At 42.8% G+C, this 18,076-nt stretch overlaps 1 protein-coding gene and 1 long non-coding RNA gene across 3 annotated transcripts in view; one reads left to right on the top strand and one right to left on the bottom strand.

Moving 5' to 3' along the window:
• Nucleotides 1–15,054, top strand: part of LOC113600994 (uncharacterized) — a 51,564-nt gene extending 36,510 nt beyond the window's left edge. Inside the window, exon 4 of the long non-coding RNA XR_008295521.1 lies at nucleotides 10,867–15,054. This is a non-coding gene — a long non-coding RNA (uncharacterized LOC113600994). The remainder of the gene's footprint in view (nucleotides 1–10,866) is intronic.
• The window catches only part of HTR2A (5-hydroxytryptamine receptor 2A), a 60,138-nt gene that overhangs the window by 12,257 nt on the left and 29,805 nt on the right, over nucleotides 1–18,076 (bottom strand). The window lies entirely within an intron of this gene.

The raw sequence follows: 18,076 nt of genomic DNA, 5'->3' as shown, positions 1-18,076 counted from the left end.
CATTTAAGATATATCTCATGACATCTTTCTTTAAGGACATGCCCTGTATGAAGCTTTCCTAAAATTCTCCCTGTAATAAGAGCTCTTTTAGTCTATATTCCTTCATCACCTTCATAAATAATTTATGCTGTGCTAATTCACACTTCTAATACCTTAGAATTTTTCTCTGGAAGTGTCATTTCACCCACGAGGCGATAATCTCATTAATGGCAGGGGTATCTTTTACTTACTGGAAGCCACTCCAGCATTTTGTGGGATTGATGAGTGAGTCAGTGAAAGGGAGAAAAAAAAAAAAAAGGAATCATAATCAACTTTAGTGACACAGCTTGAATTTACTGCATTATTTTATAATGTTTCCCTTCATTTTCGCTGGGAAAACACAATAAAATGTGGCTTCCCATTAGCCACTGAGGGCAGAAAGAAGGAAAGTGGGTATTGCAATGATACTTAATAATTTGTGTACTTTTCGGAGAGAAGAACATATAAGATTAACTAGCACGTGCACTGACTACTTTGACAGCTAAAATCACCAGGGGAAAGATGCTGTAAAATACAGTGCCTGAGCGGGAATCAGGAGACCTGGGCTTATTCTTGTATGTTTTGGCTCATAGTCTGGATGTGGGGCTGTTATTTTTCTCAAAGCTCTCTTTCAGATAGACTGAATGAGTGTGTGTTGACAAATAAGAGCCTGATGCAGTGAGGTAAGTACAGACTGGGCCACCCCAAGAGGCACGCGTGCGCCCTGGCTGACAATCACCGACTGTGTGACCTTAGGTTGCTTAACTTTGAAGCCTCCCTCTGTGAGGTGCAGATACATAAACAGAGGACCTTCTGTAATTTACATATAGGGCTTTGGTGGGAAAACAGTGGGGCCATGTGTCTGAACTATTTTGTAAACTTTTGAGATGACAGCGATTATAATTTACTTAGTGCTATGCTAGACTCTTGGGTACCTCGAAAGTCCTTTGAGAACCTTCATGGAGCCTAAGATCTTTATCTCCTAAGATAAAATACACACACCTAATCTAGACAGACAGTGGTGCGGAGTAGAATGAGATCAAGAGGGGGCGCCTGGGTGGCTCAGTCGGTTGAGTGTCCGACTTCGGCTCAGGTCATGATCTCACAGCTCGTGAGTTCGAGCCCCGTGTCGGGCTCTGTGCTGGCAGCTCAGAGCCTGGAGTCTGCTTCGGATTCTGTGTCTCCCTCTCTCTCTCTGCCCCTAACCCACTTGCAGTCTGTCTCAAAAATAAATAAACATTAAAAAAATTAAAAAAAAAAAGGATGAGATCAAGGGACAAAAGCAGCCACATGGATAAAGATGGATGGATGTGTGAGCTCAGCATGTGATGCTCATTGTGGGTTACCGTCTCCGGGGGAAAAAGCTGTGTAGGAGACGAGTTGCTGATTCACGTCCTGTGAGTGAACAGAATCCGGATGGCAGTATGATCTGGATGGGGGAGACAGGTGTATGATTGCTGTGCACCCAGGACCCCGGTGCACCTGGCCTTGCTGGGTTGAGTTCTGCTGTGTTTGGCATGCACCTGTGAACTCAGGAGCAAGCACACATGTTACTTCTCAGAGGCATCAAGCAGGCCTCTCTGTGTTAGCAATCAGTTTCAGTTATCCACCCGTTAATCAAATATTAATTGAATATACAGTGAAGTAGGTACTTTAGGGATTTGAGAGGAAGGAGGTGCTTGAGTCTATAATCGCTGCTTTCCATTCCAAGACTTTTTGCTGTCATGCATGAACTCCTCAGTCCAAACCAAGACTAGGGAGAAAGACGGCACAGAGATGTAAGCAGAAAAACTAGGTTTAACAGGGGCATCAGTTGGTTAAAAATAATACAATCAAGGGAAATCTGTATTTAGCCTGGATTTTTTTTTAAAGTTTGTTTATTTATTTAGACAGAATGTACATGAGCATGACCAGGGGAGGGGAAGAGAGAGAGGGAGAGAGAGAATCCCAAGCAGGCTCCATGCTGTCAATGCAGAGCCCTACGTGGGGCTACAACTCACGAACCAGTGAGATCATGACCAGAGCCAAGATCAAGAGTCAGATGCTTAATTGACTGAGCCAGCCAGGTGCCCCTGGGTTCTTGTTTTTTAAAGGCAGCTATAATGAGAGATGGCAGTTCTCAAATGTTTTGGTCTCAAGACTCCTTTACACATTTAAAAATGATAAAGGACTCTAAAGAATCTTTATTTCTGTGGATTATACCTATAAATATTTGTGGTATTAGAAATGAAAACCGAGGGCACTTAAAATAATGATGTATCAATTCATTAAAAAAGAAAACTAATAAACCCATTCCATGTTAACATAAATAACATTTTTTTAAATGTTTATTTATTTTTGACAGAGAGAGAGAGAGAGCGCGAGAGAGAGAGCGAGAGAGAGCATGAGTGGGGGAGGGTCAGAGAAAGAGGGAGACACAGAATCTGAAACAGGCTCCAGGCTCTGAGCGGTCAGCACAGATCCCGACGCGGGGCTTGAACTCACGGACTGTGAGCTCATGGCCTGAGCTGAAGTCGGATGCTCATCTGACTGAGCCACCCAGGCGCCCCAACATAAATAACATTTTTATGGAAAAGAATTATATTTTCCAGAACAATAGAAGAATGGCAAATGTCAAATGTCAATAGAAGAATGGCACTATTTTGTAGTTTTGAAAGTTTCTCTTATGGCTGGTTTAATAGAACACAGCTGGATTCTCACAGACGCTTCTGTTTTAGTCTGTTATATCACATACAACATATCCTCCGAAAACTCCTTATACCCTTATAAAAGGATGAAAGGGAAAAGAGAAGATAACACCTGATTTCTTGCCAGCTTTATGGAGATATAATTGACATATAACATTGTGCAAGTTTAAGCTGTAGTGTGTGATGATCTGAAGCACCTATACATTGAGACGTATTTGCCACAATAGGTTAGTTAACACATCCTTCACCTCACACAATTCCCGTTTCATTGTTATTGTTATGGTGAGAACATTAGAGCTCTACTCTCCCAGCAACTTTCCAGTATACAATACAGTTTTGTTAACTGTCGTCACCATGCTGTACCTCGGAAACCCCAGAACTTATTTATAACTAAAAGTTTGTACCCTATGTCCAACACCTCCTCATTTTCCCCGCTTTTCAGTTCCTGGTAACTACCATTCTTCTCTGTTCCTAGAAGTTTGATGTTTTTAGATTCCACATACAAGAGAGGTCATACGGTATTTGTCTTTCTCTGACTTATTTCACTCAGCATAATGGCCTCAAAGTCCATCCATGTTGTCACAAATGACAGGAATTTCTTCTTTTTCGTGGCTGAATAATGTCACATTGTATCTATCTATATCTATATCTACATACATACACATATCTATCTATCTATATATAGATATAGATATACAAGCCACATTTTCTTCATCCATTCATCGTTGGGCACTTAGGTTATTTCCATGTTTGACTATTGTGATACGGCTGCTACAAACATTGAGGTGCAGATATCTCTTTGAGATAGTGATTTCTTTTCCTTGGATATTAGTACTGTTGTTGTTCTTGTTTTTGTTGTTATGAAAATAGTATCAATTTCTTGGACATCTTGAAAGCATCTCAGGTATCCCCAGAAATCCCACTGATGTAGGAGGAAAACTATCAGCTTGGGATCAGAAAACCCACGTTTGGATTCCCTATGGCTTTTAAGCAAGCCACTTAATCCCTGTGAGATCTTTCACCTTTACAATGGGGAATGTTCTATTATTTAATAGTATGCCCTTTAACAACTTATCATGAGGGACAATGAAAATTGCTGTTCTCTTGGTAATAAATACAGTATTGTCTAGTAGATGGAAATCATAGAGAAGAATGCTCCACAGCCTTCCTTAATGTGCTGAGTTCTTTATTCTGTCTAAAAATCCCTTCTGTAGCTGAGACCTCCAATGCCCCTTGTTTGGATGTCATAGAAATCCAAACCAGCCTGATGTCATCTTTACAGTTTAGCTTAAAAATCTGTGCCTCGCTTGCTCATGTAGAAGTCTGTTAATATGGAACCTGGTTATCACTTACCTAGAGGTCTCGTCGAGCAAGACCATCGCCCAGAATGGTTGATAATGGACTCCTCAAAGCTGTAATTTTCCATAGCTGACTAGCAAATGATGAAAATTTAATGGTCTCTTCTGTGAATGGTGACAATTAAGTCAACTGCCAGGAGTACTGAGTAACAGGTGTGTAATATGATATTGCTTTAGAAAGTACATGCTAGGATTCACAGAGCAAGGATAAAGAGAGATTTCTACTGCGTACTTCCTCTGTGGGAACAAGGATGGCCTTACAAAATCTGGGGTTTCTTTCACAGGTGTTAGGGTTCACAGATATCAGCGTGATTGGCTTTCTCCCAAGGCACCCCCAATGAAAGGAGGGTCTGCCGTTGCTTGTTTTATCAGTCAGGGTACTTTGGTTTGAAGCAACAGAAGCTGATTTGGGCTGATGTAGCAGAAAATGAGTTTAATAAAATGATACAGAGTAGTTCAAAGAATTCTTGACAGGGCTGGGCTCCAGGCTAAAATTCCAGGAGTAAAATTGCATTACAAATTTGGTTTGATGAGGAAATGTCTGTTTTCCTTGTCCACTCAGCACCGGGGCGACAACAACAGAAGGTCCTGCCTCACCAATGCCACTTCTACATCAGGGACTCAATTACGCAACTGCTGGAAGCCGGACACCTCAGCCACCTCCATGCTGGCAAAAATAGAGGTGGTTTGCTCACCTATTTGTTCACTTTGCTCTTTTCTACATCACAGTTTTGCCAGGGTACTGCTATTTGGGTGAATCTAGGCGATGAGCCAATGTTCTAGCTATAGGGAAGGCTTGGAATTTGAGTTCTGCTTCTTGGGAATTTCCCTAAATATAGAAAGGTTAGTTGAAAGAGACAGGCAGCCACAAATATGTCAAGAACCCATTTAACTTGACCTTTATATGGCATGATTTGTAGCTGCTGTAACTGAGCTGGGCCTGGGAGATGCTTCTCCCAAAGATGGTGATGCTAGAATTTCTGACATTTTCCTATGTTCATCTTTTTTCCTGTGATTGTTCTCTTTTCTCTGCCATCTCTGTGGTCAGCATATGTTCAACTATTTAATATTTTAAAATGAGCCAATCTGGAAATTACCTACCAGTACCTGTGAAATGTTTGTGGGGCTAGCGTGGTCATATAACTGAGCCATGTTGTGGGGTATAAGGTGATAGATAGAACAGTACTTGGTAACCTGGGAAGTGTCTAAGGACAATCAGGTTCAGTTAAAAAAAAATACACATTATACAAGCCAGAGAACACATATCTCTGGGCTAGACAAATTTTTCATTATTCAGTTAGCTTGGCACAGGTTTGGAACTTTAAATAAACTTTATTTGGGGTTCTTCTTTATTCATATCTCTTATGGGCTTCTTATCTTGGCTTTGCTCTTGGGGTCACTGGTCCTGCATTGATAGATTGACACTATTTCTATCACAAGCCTCAGTCACGTTTTTGTTTTTGTTCCTAAGCCCATCGATCAAGCAGGGTCTTGATCTCAGCATGGGTGTCAGATGCAATCCCCTTGGATTCAGATCCAGTCACAGAGGGTGGATTAGCTCTTGTTTTCACAGTGTCTGTGGAGGAGGGGACACAGAGAGTCCCCAACTAGCAACTCATTTTTCTAACTTGAGCTAAACTTCAGGATCTCCCTCCTGTCTTAGCCACCATTTCTTTGAGCTGCTAGGATTCTAGAAATTTATCTGTAGTTCCACCTTTCCCATCTGGTCTGGCCCAGACCTCCAAACTTCCCATCCAGTTTAGGAAGCCTGAGATGAAGAGCTTTGGGTTTTGATTCCTCTCAGACTGTGTTTGTGGTGAGATTTCATTTACTCCATCTTCTGCATAGTCGTTTGTATCCTGAAATTTTAGTGGTTTGGGGGAAGAACATTTTTGTGACATCGGAGATACAGTTTTCTGGTCTAATTTCTGCTTCTGAATGCCCTGTCTTCTTTGGTCTAAGTGGTTTTGCGGAAAGATGCAGTGATATCAGATTAAAAAGCAGCCTTCACCAAGAAGTGTTATCTGGTTGTTATCAAGACGATCATTTGTTGTTGTTGTTTTCAAAGACCTAACATGGAGCTTAACGATCAGCTGGTGAAGCATCTTCCTTTCATAGTTGGTGAACTAAGGTAGAGAGATATTAAATGCTTCTCACAACTTTACACTGATAAAAGAGTGGTGTACTGGCAGAAAGAGTGACAAACCCTATACTTACAGGTATCCGCCATATGTCAGACACTGTGTAAGCCTGCAACAAATTTCATCCCCACAAGGTACCCGTAAGGCAAGAGTTATTATCCCCATTTTCAGGTGGAGAAAACTGTGTTTCCAAGATATTCTGTAATTGGCTCTAGGTTTTCAGTTAGTGAATGAATGGACTAGGATTCCAACGTAGGCCTCATTGGTTTTCTTCTGTACCTCGCTTTGTGTTAGGACCTTGGCCTTGTGATCCCTAGTCTAGAGGGCCTTTGACTACATCAGCGTTTAGTCAGCTTTTTCATTTGCTTTCACTTTATAACAAATACTTCGTTAGGCTTTAAGGATTACGAGTGTTTATTTGTAACACTTGAGATGTTGAGATGCACTTGAACGTTATGTGAGATCTTATACATGGGAGGTAGGAATAGAAACCAGAGATAAGGAATGGAAAACAAATCAAACCTCCACCTCAGGGCTCATGAAGCTCTTCAATAAAAGTATTCTATTCAAGGTCACAAACAACTCTTTAATAAGGAGTAAACAAACATCTAGCTACCTATGTCGCCTCTCAGCTTGGATGTCTTGAATAGGCACCCGTAGCCTTATACGGTCACAATAGAACTCTGGAATGCACACTGCCTCCCTATCCCCTGAATGCCCACTTCCCATCATTTCCCCATCTTAGCTAATGGTGCTACCATCCTTCCACGTGCACGGCTCAAAAACTTAGAAGTCGTTCTTTCCATTAGCCTCCCCTTGGAAAAACCTCACCAACATCCTATTAATTCTATCTCTGAAATATATTTTCTGTCCAAATCTGTCCACCTCTCTCCATCTCCACTGCCGTCTCAGTACTCCAAGCCATTAAGACTCACAACTGGATTATAGCAAGATGCAATCCCCTTGGATTCAGATCCAGTCACACAGGTGTCACACCAGGTGGATAAGCTCTTGTTCTGACAGTGTCTGTGGAGGAAGGGACACAGAGAGTCCCCAACTAGCAACTCATTTTTCTAACCTGAGCTACCCTCACTGTTTCTACACTTACCTATGTACCCCCACCCCTGCTTAAAACTCTCAGAGGTCCCCCACTACACTCAGAACAATGTCCGAACTCCTTACTTGGTTATAAGGCTCTGCTTACCTCTCCTTCCTTGTCTCCTACACTTATCCCTTCTTGATGAATTGCTCGAGCCGCATTAGCTTCTTTCTGATCCTTCAACCCCAAAAGCTGGTTTCCACAGTAGGGCCTTAGACTTTCCTGATCCCACTGCCAGGAACATGCCCTCCACTGACAATCCCAAGGCTGGCTCCTTCTTATTCTTCAGCATCAGTTTTAATGCCCTCTCCTCAGTGAGGCCCTTCCTGAGACGTTCACATAAATTAGTCCTTCCTCACCCCTACCTGAGTCACTCTATAGCACATTTCCCTGATTTGTTTTCTCCATAGCATTTGTGACTCCATGACATTTTTTGTTGGTCTATTTATTTGCTTGTTCGTTGTCTGTCTCTTTTCATGAATGTGAACCCCATAAAATCAAGGCGTTCTCCTAAGATAGTGGCTGCCTGGCACATAGTATTTAAATGGTAAATACTAAATAAAGATCTGTGGAATAAGTGAACAGGCAAATTCAGAGGCCTTTGGGAAATAAAAAGAGAAATTATGACTAGATGGTAGACATCTTCATTATCTTGGTTATAGGGGTAAGGGTAAGAGTTTGCTCAAAAAAGAGGTCATTTGGGCCAGGAAAAATTCTGGTAAATTAGGGCTTTTTAGGTGAAAGGTAAAGTTATTAAATATGAGAGCTTTCTACAGATATTACTCTTTCTCTAATATCCTGGAGTTGATAATACTTGATCTTTACAACCTAACTACTTCAGGGACACTATGCCACGGTGGTAGTGATAAGAACAGTAAAAATAGTAACAGCAAATCCTTGTATGATGTTTCCGATGTTCCAAGTACTAGCCTGAGCACTTTATACCAATCAGCTCACTTGATCCTTAGCAGCAACCCTGTGAAGTACATACTACAGTCTCTTCATTTGCTGATGAAACACTTGAGGCACAGAGAAGTGAAGTTTCCTTCCTGAAGTCACACAGTAACTTGCCTAAAGTCACACAATCCTAGGTAGGAACTAGGACTTTGAGCTGCACTCGGCCTGGCTCCACAGTCCGTGAGCTGCTTTGCTGTGTGGCCTCAGCCCAGCTTAGCCCTCAGGCCCAGAGGCTTGTGTGTGTGTGTGTGTGTGTGTGTGTGTGTGTGTGTGTGTGTGTGTGTTGGTGATGGGTGGGGGAGGGATCAAACTACCCCACTGCAGAGAATCTGCTGCTTGACGAGCCCCATCAGTCAGGCCTGGTTCCTGCACCCTGCAGCCTCAGGTCTGGATCCTGATATTCCTGCCGTGCTCTACTGATAAAGTGAGTGCGACTAGCTTGAGTCTCCTTATTCCTGTGTTTGGGCACACGTTTCACATTTAGAGTCACATAGGTGCTCTCCACGGGAAGGCCACTCATGGCCCTGAGTCATGAATGAGATACGATACGGGACGTGCTGTTTCGGGGCTCATGGTTGTGGAGTCATTATGTACTGTAAGCCTTTGATATCCACCCCTCAGGAGTTTTTTTCCCCCTAATTTAGCATTTTTACATTAGTATTAACAATGTTAACATTTAAAAAATTATAATTTCCTCCACTTAAAAACATTTTTTTTTTTACATTTATTTATTTTTGAGAGACAGAGAGGGACAGAGAGTGAGCAGGGGAGGGGCAGAGAGAGAGGGAGACACAGAATCCGAAACAGGCTCCAGGTTCTGAGCTGTTAGCACGGGCCCCGAAGCGGGGCTTGAACTCACAAACTGTGAGATCATGACCTGAGCTGAAGTCAGTCGCTTAACTGACTGAGCCACCCAGGCGCCCCTCCCCCACTTTTTTAAAGTGGACACTTAAAACTTATTGAAGTGTAACACCCACAAAGAAAAGTGTATAATCAGAGGGTAGAGCTGAGTTACTGAAGGTGAGTGAATCCATGTGCCTGACACACAGCATTACCAGCACCTCAAAGGCACCCTGGAGAGTCCTCCTGGTGGCCACTCCTCCTCTTCCCCTCCCCCTGCCCGAAGGTCCCGGGTCTTCTTCCTCTGCAATAGATTAGCTTCCTGTGCTTGTAAACTCTATATTGGAGTCACTCAGCATGTATTGTTTTGTGCTTGGCTTCTCACTAGCAGTATATTTGGAAGATATGTTTTTAAACATCTGCGAAGTGTTAAACTCGCTCTTATTATGGTTTCAGGTATTTTAGAAAATAATGAGAGTTTACAGGCACTAAATGTTGGAAGAAATGGAAATTTATACCCGTAAGGCACTCTGCATTCTCTTTTTTATTGTGGTAAAATGTACATAATATAAAATTTACTATTTTAACCATTATATTCTTTTTTTTTAACGGAATTTTATGCTATATCTTTGAGGCATATTGAATAAGACTTGTTGGCATGATTTCTTACTATGCTTATTTTCTTTTCATGGGTTCCAGAGGATTAGCGTCCTACACCCATTCTGATGCTGAATGCTTTTCTTCCAACTTAACCTTTATATGATTTCAGGGGTGGGAGTGGGGCAGAAACCCCCTGAGAATGAATAGAAAATTTATGTTGTTGTGACTGTGTAAAATTTTCATTAGACAGGTAATCCCCTAATACTCTGTAAAACAAAATTGATTCTGAATCACTGAGCGTGGGTGTACAAAGGCTATGTTGTGTGTGTCCCAAAAAAACCAAAAAGACAACAAAAAAAACCATCTCCAGAGTTCTACTTCCCCTGGATAGTTCATTTCTGAAAATGTGGAAGCAATCTGGAGCCTTGCAAGACATTAAATAGGAGACAATTCACAGTCAAAATATAATGAGCCAGATAGTTTCAAGGAAATGCAGGAAAGTGGTAAAGAATGAGTTCCTTTATGAGTCGTGTATTCAGGTTAAAACCCACAGACGCACACTCCACAAAACACATTAATTCATTCACTTTGGTATCCTGTGGAGAAGTTAACTTGCCAGGCTAGACACATGTTAAAATTGAAGCACTTAGAATAAGTCAACCCAAAAGATACTTTCACACAGGATATCCCTATCTAATGGGAATAGGAACATGTGAAAAATTGGTTCAGCTTTCCACCTCGCCTTATAAAGTTAGGATGGTTTTAAGCTAACTGGGAGAGAAGTCCTCCTTTTAACAGTATTTTAGGCAACTGGGATGGTTGTGGATCAGCTAAATAAGCTGTGAACTTACTCGTGATGTACTCATCACTTTTCTAAAGTTTGTGACAGTAACAGGGACATTGTTTAACCAACTTCAGCCCGCTAAACATTTGACCCCAATGCATCTTGTGGTAGAAATAACGATCCCCCCCAAAGTTTCCATCTGTCTCCTGGAAACTGAATACCATGTGTTCCACAGCAAAGGGTAATTAAGGCTGCTAATTTGCTGACCTTCAAATAGGGCGAGGATCGTGGGTTTTCTGGGTGGATTTGGTTTAATCACTAGCGTTCTTAAAAGTGGAGGAGGAGGGCGGAGAGGTATGTCAGAGTGCTTCTGTCTTTGCAGAGAGTGGCGGGTGTTCTCTGGAAGCTGGAAGTCTCAAGTGGACGATTTTTCCCTTAAAGCCTCCGGAAGGGATATAGCCCTGCTGACATTTTGAATTTGGCCCAGTGAGACCAGTTTTGGACCTTGAGCTGAAACTGTAAGTTTTGAATTTACGTTTTGTTTTTTTAACTAACAAAAGTGCTAGTGTTTCAGAGCAGCAAAATAAATGTATGTTGGCTGGCCCCATTCTTGCTCCAACATTTGGATGTTGCTGTAGGTGTGCACACTCCTGGAGAGGGTGGGGGGCTGCTCTTCCGCCTGGGAGGACTAGGTTTGCTTGTGTGGAGGGCTCCCCTGCTCCCACTGTTTTGAATGGCATTACTTTGCGTTTGGAGTGATCTTCACTTTGAGAATCCTTCAAGGGGATGGACTTGGTGGGTTTTTATGACCTTCAGACTTCTGGATTAACTTTCAAGTTTTTCTGTGAGCAAGCTGTAAGTAAGCAATGCTTTTCACTTTTACTAGCCTATTAAAATGTAACTCAGAGCTGTAGACAAGTAGGGTAAAGTGAGGCCCAGTCTGGGGGGTGAGGGCCCTGGCTTTTCCCTTGTTCCTTCCCCTGCCCCATGCAAGTTGTGGTTATTTTCCCAGAAACATCTTTACAGGAATTTCATCAAGTTCAAGTCCTACCGGCATTTGAATTGACACCATCAAAACCGTGGGCTAATTTGGGGGAGAACAAATATCTTAGTCCTGTAACGTACAACACTAAACTATCCCAGTACAAACGTGTTGTATTGAAAAGGCTAAGTCTTTGATGTCCTATAATCTTAAGGTTTCATTGTTTCCCCCCCCCCAAAAGATCTTGTAAGTTTTTATGTTAACCTGTCTTTACATCCAGTATTGCTGCGTTATTCTTTTTGCTCATTTTGTTCCTTTGTGTCATGTATTACTTCTGAATTGTGGGGTAGAGGTTGGTCTACTTGTTACGTGTCTTTTATAGAGACTTGATTTTCCTATGCTGAAATATTTTTTTCTTGTGTGTTAATATTGCTCTAGGGATATAAGCTACCACAACCAAGTCTATATAACAGAAGAAGGGGCTGCAGCTGAAGCCCTACTCTGTTCCCCTCCTGGTGATTCTGGCGGGAGTGGAAGGAGGAAATGAGGGCAGAGAACCTCTAGAATTAAAATGTGGGCTTAAGGCTCCCTCCACCCCCACACTCCCCATTTACCTGCATCCTTCCCAGATCCCTCTACGGACACCTGTCTGGGCTGCTACTCTAGATTCCAATTTCTTGGGTTGGGAGGAGCAGGAGGAGAGAAAGCTAAGACCAGACAGGTGGCCTTTCACCCTCCACTTGCCTAAATTCTGTGGTTCTCGACCCTGGAGCATGTTGGGACCACCTGGGAGCTTTAAAAATATTGATACTTAGAATGAACCGAGTCTCTCAGGAGCTGCAGGTGAGGCCTCAGGCATAAGGAGGCCTTAAAACTCCATAGGTGATACTAATGTGCCACAAAGCCTAAGCTTTATCTAGGTGGCTCTGGGCCTATCCTGAAGTTGCTCAACCAGCTGGAGGAGGACCTGGGCCACCACTGTCGTTTGTCTTGGCTTGGTCCTGGGCTGGTGGGCCCCTGCCAAGGGCCTTGTGGAGGTTCCAAAAGGGAGCCAACCACCCTGTCTGTGGCTCTCTGGCTTTTCCATCTGGGTTACGTGTCTGCCATGTATGGATCTAATCCCTTTCTCTAAGGTTTTTTCCCAAAGCTTTTATGTTCTAAGATTCACCAACTTCCCTCTTAGAACTGCCAGCTGCCTCTTGTAAACCTGATCCACTTGCCTACATGACAGCACCTGGAGAACTGAAGGGAAACCAGTCTGAAGGGTCCTGGTCTTCGGTGTCCTGTATATTTTGCTTCAGAACATTATCCAATTGAGGGGTTATTGGAGAAGACCCAGGCCACATAGTGCCAAGTCTGGGATTAGATACTTAACAAAACAAATTTATCCCTGAGTTCTTGTGAGGATTAAATGGGATAAAATAGAAAAGTATGCACCAGCAATGGGCTCTCAGGAGGGAATCCTAGATATTAGCTGGAGGTTAACTGTTGTGGGGGAAATAGGATAGAAACATTAACTGATAAGTGACCAGGGATCAGTTATCTGAGAATAGAAGAACCATCTAGTAGGTGGTGGTAAAAAATCACAGACTTAGGGGTTCCTCAGTGGCTGTGAGCTACACCTCAGTGCTTCCTTCTGTTAAGATCGCTTATTAGAATTGACTAGAATTTAGTTGATGAGATTCCTCTGTTAGGCTACAAGAGGGGCATTAAACCTCCTGTAACTTCAGGCTTGGATTGGCTGTTGGTAGAAGGTGATAAAACTTTGTGTCTGGACTTAATGGTTTTTGTTTTTGAGTCCGTATTAGAATATATTGGAATAAAATCTCACCATTCCAGGTATGGCCCTATCTGACCTCAAGCCTCTGCAGGCTGGAATCTGCCCTGAGGTTATTAGTCTACCTAACAGAACTCGGCAGATGTGATCAGAACATTTGAGGCTGAAACTGACTGGGGCTAGTAGACCATAGATGCCTTTCTGTCCACCCCCCCCCCCCACCTCCCATGTTGAGATCCTAACCCCTAGCACCTCTGAATGTGTCCTCATTTGGAAATAGGATCTCTGGAGATGAACAAGTGAAAATAAGGTCATTAGGGTGAGTCCTAACTCAATATAACTGGTGACCTTACAAGAGGTGAAATGATGGTGGAGACCACACAGGGATAACACTATCAAGATGAAGGTAGAAGTTAGATGATGTCCATCAACTGAAGAAATGCAGAAGATTGTCAGCAAACCAGCAGGAGCTGGGAGAGAGAGGCATGACATGGATTCTCCGAGCCATCCAGAAGAATTGGCCCTGCCAACATCTTTACTTTGGACTTGTAGCTTCCAGAATTGAGACCGTAAATTCTTGTTTGAGTTGCCTAGTTGGTAGTATTTTGTTATGGCAACCCTAGGAATCCAACACACTATTTCTGTCTGCCTCTCAGGAGCAGGGATGCCATGGATTGGTTGACTTCAGAGACCCTCAGTGAACTACTAGATTGGAAGTGAAAAGGCTGGTATTTGACCTTCGGGAAGGGTAGTATCCCATGATCCACTTAAAAACTTTTCTAGTGGGGGGACCCTTTTGTGAGACCTGAGAATCTCAGGGTAGGTGGGGGTGCTCTCTGGATTTTTCACTTCCTGTGGGGTGAATGAAGGAAGTGCTCTGAACTGGGGAACATCCTGGCCACCTATTTCTTAGGCTTTCCCTTTTTGTGGGGTTTTCCTATCCCATATGGTGATGTAAAAATCTGGTGGGATAAGGGAGGAGGAACAGAACTCTAAAGCTTTCCCTCCCTGGAAAGGCCTGAGGTGGGTGGGTAGGTGGGGACCTTTTGGTGTTCTGAAGGGCCTAAGAAAATCTTAAGACTTGGAAAAAAATATCCAAAATATATGGAACCTCAAACACTTGAATATCTAAAGTATAACCCAGCCAGATCGGTTTAGATAATTACAGATCAGTAGACCACATGAAATCCTATTTAAGCTATGATGTGGGTGAAGTCTCTAAATGTAACAGTAAGCAAAAATCTTCAACAGCCCTGGGCATCGGGGCAAGTGGTTTTTCCTCCTCTAGCTACTGCTGTCTAGCACCTACACCCCTTCCTCGCTTGTACACTGACCTCTGAGATGAGAGACTTTGTGAACGGAGCACAAAAGACCTGGAATAAAGCAGTCCTTGGTGCTACTTCATCTGTGATACATGGGGAAAATGGACTGTTGTGACAGTGGGCTGGGAACAAGATTCAGGTGATTTTTCTCCCTGCCAGTGCTTCCTTGTTTTGTAAGAGTCCCCACTTGAAGTAGTCGATCTCCATTAAAAAAATTTTTCATTAAACAAAAACCCAGCAATCCCCTGTGGCTTTGTAATCAAATACGCAGTTTAGAAAAGATGTTAAATGAAAGCACATACATAGGCACTATCTCCTAAGTGGACAGTGAACCCTCAATAAGTGGAGGTAGCCTCTATTTTTCCTAGGCAGACAAGTTGGAAGTAAAGATGTAAGGTGTTCCTTCATTCACTCTGATCCAAGCTTCTGAAACTCAAGAAGTTAAAAAAATGCGGAGTTTTTAATAGCAGTCCTCGAAGTGGACATGAAGCTTGGTTATCCCCCTCCTTTATGGAATAGAAGTCTTTTAAGTGGATAGGAGTCTGAGACCCTAAAGCTGGTAAAAGGGAAGATAAACGTGTTCTTTCTTAGCAGGCTTTGACTCTTACTAACAACACAAGGATGAAAGGACCCCTAGAATAGTAGAGTGATGGTTGTGGGTTTTGTTTTGTTTTGTTTTGTTTTTAATGTTCATTTTTTGGGAGACCAAGCATGAGTGCGAAGGGGCAGAGAGAGGGAAGATGCAGAATCTGAAACAGGCTCCAGGCTCTGAGCTGTCAGCAGAGCCTGGCTTGGGGCTGCAACTCACGAACCAAGAGATCATGGCCTTAGCTGAAGTCTGACACTTAACTGACTGAGCCACCCAGGTGCCCCATGGTGATGGTTACATTTACGATCTAAGTACTTTGATCCTGGGATCAGTTTCTTCTTAAAATCCTCATAACTTAGGTTAAAGGGATTTCATGATCTAATTACTCACTCATCCTGCAAATCCTTTCTGGATGTCAACTAAGTGTCAGGCATGATACTAAGCAGGGTGGATGCCTGGCCAAAACAGCCAGTCTCTGGCCTCATGAAGTTTATAGTTCAGTAGGAGGCATTAAGAATTCATGGTAACAGGTTCATGGTAACTGGTGCTGTGAAGAAACCATGGAGCACATTTGACTTGAATTTGAGGACTGATCAAGAACGCTTTCTATAGAGGGACTCTACGTTATGACTCTAAGAAGGGTATATATTCAGGCAAACTGGACAAGTTGCCTAGAGGCAGAAAAGCACAGCACATAATAGGAACTGGAAGTAATTCACTAGGAGGATTCTCTAAGAGATAAGAACTTGGAGAGGTATGCAAGAAGGGCATTGTGAGCCATTTGAAGTTTTACTTTTATCCTGAGAGCAACCGGTTGCCATTAAATCTTAGTGAAAAGGATCAGAGGAGTTGCCTGGCAGTGTAAAAAAAAAAAAAAAAAAAAAAAAAAAAGGGATTAGAAAGGAATTAGATTAGTAATGGGGCTGATGCAGTGAACAAGGGGAGAAGTGACCAACAGTGGCAGTGTGGGATACAGGAGCTACTAAAAAATAGAACTGGTAGAATTTAGTGGGTATGAATGAGAAGCGGAAGACTGAAGTGTGTTTCGGTTTCTTAAGGTTAATAGAGTGGTACCCCCCCCCCCCCCCCCATGGAACTTGAACTCCAGGAGAAGGATCAGTTTTAGAGAAAAGGAAAGGAAGTTAGCTTGAGACACATTAATTGGGAGACAGCATATCCAAGTAGAGCTCTCAGGTAAACAGATTCATGAGACCTGGAGAGGGAAGGTGCTAGAGACTCTGGCAGGAGGAGGAGTCGCTCAGAACTGCTGTTGGAGGAGGACCCCAGAAAGCAGTACTGAGCTGAGTTTTGAAGGATGAATAGTAGTAGTTGGGTGGTAAAGAAGGTAAAGGTGCTCCAGAAAGGAGCAGGTTGGTGAAAGAGACCAGAGTGCATCGAGGAACTGTACATGGTATAGGGGATTGAGATGGAGTAGGAAGGCAGGAAATCATGAGGTCTTCCATGGCCTGTTCTATGCCTAAGGGACTAGGAAGGAGCCCATAACGTTTCAGACAGGGGAGAGACCTCCTCTTTTTTGCGCTTTAGAAACCTAAGTGACTAGCAGGAGTACAGGAAATGGGAATAAGTCACGCTACTTAGGAGAACACAGTACTACTCCTGTCAAAAAAGAAGTTACAAACTGAGGCAGAGGGGATGGAGAAAGGGTGAATCCAGGCACTACTGAGACAGAAATGGTAGATGGAGCCATGGACTCAGGGAGGCAGGAAGGCAAGAATGGTGCTCTGGGTTCTGACTTGGCTGATGGCGGGTCATTTGGTAAGGACACCAGATGGGTGATAAGAGGGAGTTTTAGGGAAAGCAGTGTAGATGGGTCACAAACCTCGGTTTTTCGTCTGACTCAAGTCATGAGTTACTGAAGGATTAGAAGTGGCAGTCACTATAAGAAAAAGCAACTTTTACTTCCATCTGCAGTAAAGAATTTGCAGTGATGTCCCTTTTTACCTGTTTATATCCATATTGAGGCTTAGGAATTTTCACTCTGCAAAATTTTTTTTTTCTGTTTTTTTTTTTTTTTTTTTTTTGAGAGAGGGTGAGAGAGTGTGAGCAGGGGAGGAGCAGAGAGGGAGAGAGGGAGACACAGAATCTGAAACAGACTCCAGTCCAACTCACAGACCTCGAGATCATGACCCAAGCCAAAGTCGGACACTACACCAACTGAGCCACCCAGGTGCCCCAAATTACTTTGTTTTCTAAAGAGGTATCCGTATTCAACACGTGGAGGGAAAAGTACTAGGACTTAGAATTGGTAGGACGGATTTCTTTCCCAAGTCAGATACAGATATCGGTAAGAAAAGCTTTTTAATAACTTGTCCAAGGCCTCAAGATGTTATATGGCTGATCTATTTTTAAAGTTTCAGCTGAAATGTGAAAAGCTTTCCTTGAACACCTTCTCTAAATAGTATCATAATAGTGGGAACTATGGACTATGTGTTCAGAGCACTTCCATCAGCTTCAAATCCTGCTTTTTGTTTATATAGTTGTCATTCTTACTGAAATGTCCTTGGTGTCTGTTGAATAGGTCAGTGAAATCTTTTGATGGTCCCCTGTGACTACACTCCTAATTCGCGGTCAGAATCTGCTTTATGTTGGTTTATGATACATGGAAACCTTTAGAATTTGAGATGGGCAATGGTAACATGAAAACGGAAGAAAACCTGTAGTGTCAGAAATGGTAAGTGGGTGGGTCTGTGTGTGTTAAGGTTGGAGATGGGGAGGTCTGTGGCCAGGGAGGATTGCAGAGCTATCACCCTTTGTTTTGAAAGAAGGACAAAGTTGCCTTGCTTTCGAAGAGGAGAGCTGTATGGAGTACAAGTTTCTTAAGTTTTTTAAGGTTTATTCATTTTTGAGAGCGTGTGAGTAGGGGAGGGGCAGAGAGAGAGGGAGTCGGGATCTGAAGCAGGC

Source organism: Acinonyx jubatus, chromosome A1, assembly GCF_027475565.1.
Source record: "Acinonyx jubatus isolate Ajub_Pintada_27869175 chromosome A1, VMU_Ajub_asm_v1.0, whole genome shotgun sequence".
Lineage (NCBI taxonomy): Eukaryota > Metazoa > Chordata > Mammalia > Carnivora > Felidae > Acinonyx > Acinonyx jubatus.
The sequence above is the reverse complement of the archived record's forward strand: the minus strand, read 5'-3'. Positions and strand labels throughout refer to the sequence as shown.